General features: G+C 37.4%; 1 long non-coding RNA gene across 2 annotated transcripts; it reads left to right on the top strand.

The window, feature by feature from the left end:
- The first annotated feature begins 1,932 nt into the window (after positions 1-1,932).
- LOC106294025 lies at positions 1,933-2,647 on the top strand. 2 transcript variants are annotated; one of them, XR_001260715.1, is made up of 3 exons: positions 1,933-2,137; positions 2,202-2,361; positions 2,557-2,647. It is a non-coding gene; the product is annotated as an uncharacterized LOC106294025 (long non-coding RNA). The 2 variants fall into 2 exon arrangements; XR_001260714.1 differs by lacking the exon at positions 2,557-2,647 and having other exon boundaries at positions 1,935-2,137; positions 2,202-2,501.
- Positions 2,648-2,961: the final 314 nt, after the last annotated feature.

The following is a 2,961-nucleotide window of genomic DNA, read 5'->3' as shown; positions in this document are numbered from 1 at the left end:
CCTTTTGGGATTCTCTATACAGATCGGCTAAATATTTTGGCGTACGACAGTTACGTACCCAATGACCTTTGATGCCGCATCTGTAGCAAACCTTTTTAGTTTGCCTTTTATCATCCTGGCCCTTTTCATTCCTTTCATTTTCGTGGAAGTCTTTATTATTTCTTTCATCATAGGGACGGAATCTTCTTCCTCGTCCTCTTCCACGACCATGATAACGGTTTCCACCACGTCCACGACCTTGTCCTTTTCTATTATCATAACTGGATGATGCAAAATTCGCTTCAGGAAATGGAGCAGATCCAGTGGGACGAGCTTGATGGTTTAAAGTCACGAGTTGATTATTCTGCTCCGCTACAAGGAGGACTTGCATCAACTCCGAGTAACGGGTATATCCATTCACCCGGTACTGTTGCTGCAGGATTACATTTTCAGGATGGAACGTGGAGAGATTTTTCTCGATCATATCATAATCACTTATTTTCTCTCCACATAACATTATCCTTGAAGTAATTCCGAACATCGGTGGAATTAAACTCACTAACATTTTTGTAATCCTGGAACCGTAGATGGATCCACTCGTGTTTAGCTTTTGGTAAGATCACATATTTCTGGTGATCGAACCTCTCTTTTAAAGATTTTCAGAGGTCACAAGGATCCTCTTTCGTAATATATTCATCCTTTAAACCATCATGGATGTGGTGTCGTAAAAATATCATGGCTTTTGCCTTTTTCTCATCTGACACCGTTTTCGAACTATCGATGGTTTCCAAAAGCATGTTTCCTCTCAGGTGCATTTTTGCACCCACTGCCCAGGTCATATAATTATTTTCCGTAATATCCAGGGCATTAATTTCGAGCTTTGTCAAATTCGACATGATAACTGTATTCATAAAATAATAATATAAATATAGTAAATACGAAAATTTAAATGCATAATTTAAATGCAAAAATTAATGGTATAAAATAAAAGCATAAACTTAAATTGCATAAATTTAAATTGTAGAAATTTAAATTGCAGAAATTTAAATAGCATAAATAAAATCGGGAGGCTCAGCCTACCACATGATCCGAGGAGTCATAGACTACCATATTGATCATTTTTCAAAGTCCGAGGAGACATGATCTACCATTTTGACTTTTACTTATTTCAAGGTCCGAGGAAACTTAATCTACCATTTTTGACCTTTTATTTTTATTCACGGCGGCAAAGCCTACCACGTGTTTCTCTGATCGTGAAAGCATAGCCTACCATAACGATCAGTCGGGGAAGGCAGCGCCTATCATCCCGAAAAATAAACGAAGAAGGTCCAGCCTCTCACTCCGAAATAATAATAAAATTTAAATAAATTAAGTATATTGAAATACATAAATTTAAACATTACCTCGGCTGGTTTAAGAACTTTCAGATTGATAAGTCTCAGTTGGTCAGGGCCTCGCGTTGATAACGTGTTGTGAAAATAATAAAGCAAGGGAGAGAGAGCTTGATGTTGACGTGAGTGGAGGAGAGAGGATGATGGTGAGACAGCGACAAGAGAGAGAGAGATATATATAATAGTATTTCTTTCTTCTCTTTTGTTTGATTGGGAAAGTTATGAAAAAGAGAAACTAGTCAAGATTATATTCCTTTGAGATACCCACTTTACTGCTTGTACAATCCAATTTATAGGAAAAAAAATAACAGACAAGTATACTTATGGTTATGGATACAAGACATATGTACTGCTGACCATGACATTATTTTTGTATCGCTTGACAAGTTTTGTATACGTGTAGTTGGATGGATAATCAATATCCTTTGACACTATGGACTTCTTCCTTATAAATTACATATTTAATCTTAATGAATTTGAATTAAAAATAAAAACAGGATCAAATAAAATAATATTAGAAAATCTGTGATGGTGGGGTCGTCTTCTGCCACATGGTTTGTCGTTAGCTCTTCTTCATCCTCAACCTCGCCCGCAAATGGCACCTCCGATCCCAACTGTTTCATTGCATGGCGTGAACTCAACTCCACGGCATCTCCATCATCGATGAAGCTTTCAACCACCATCGTCTTATATCTTCCCTGACCATAGCTCGAATTTTCACTGTGCCATGGACCTGCGTCTTCACTAAAATACGATTCACTATCGCGGTATGTCCTCTCCAAGTGCTCCGTCGTGTAAAACGATGATTGTAACTCGTGACTTCCCTTGCAGTCTTGCTCGATCTTGAGCTCCGACGCCACGACATCTCCTCAGCTTTGTTCTACAACTCCTCCACGACCGCAAGTGAGCCACATGTCCACAACCAAGCCCTATTTGCCACATCGATCCTTAATGATTTGGAATTGCCATCGATACACTAGCGTATCTCCAGGTTGGGCCTTGTGGTGACCATCAAAGTATTCCCTTTCTTTTACCAGTCTTATATGTCTTGGTTTCGTGGTATCACATTAATTGTTCATCTGAGTTGCCATCTCTAATTCTGATAAAAAGAATCTCATCTTCCATTTCTCATGCATGTTACTGGCCCGTTAAGAACTCACGTTAATCCTCTGTGTTTGTACAACAGATGCGTCTCTAAAAACCTCATTCACTTATGAGCCACACTCCTCGGTGGCAACTCCGCTTCACCTCTGTTCTCTTCTTCGTTCCACACAACAAACAGCTGGTTCACTTATGAACTCATATTATTTACTAGTTACTTTTTAACAACTTTTCATTATATATTAAATTTTTACTACTAGTAGTACAACTCGTATAACTAAAAATATAACCATATATACTAGATATGTAATACTGGTACTACTGGTTCAACTTATTAACTGTAAAAAATTTAAAATTTCATTTGGTTTTCCAATACGAAGAAAACAATCAATTGACCAAATTGGTTTGTGTTTATATAATGGTTTTTCCTAACTATTTTTTTTTTATGTTTTTTGGCAATTATTACACTATCTCATAAGTTTCTATGTTC

The sequence above is a fragment of the Brassica oleracea genome, chromosome C5 (assembly GCF_000695525.1).
Source record: "Brassica oleracea var. oleracea cultivar TO1000 chromosome C5, BOL, whole genome shotgun sequence".
Classification (NCBI taxonomy): domain Eukaryota; kingdom Viridiplantae; phylum Streptophyta; class Magnoliopsida; order Brassicales; family Brassicaceae; genus Brassica; species Brassica oleracea.
The sequence above is the reverse complement of the archived record's forward strand: the minus strand, read 5'-3'. Positions and strand labels throughout refer to the sequence as shown.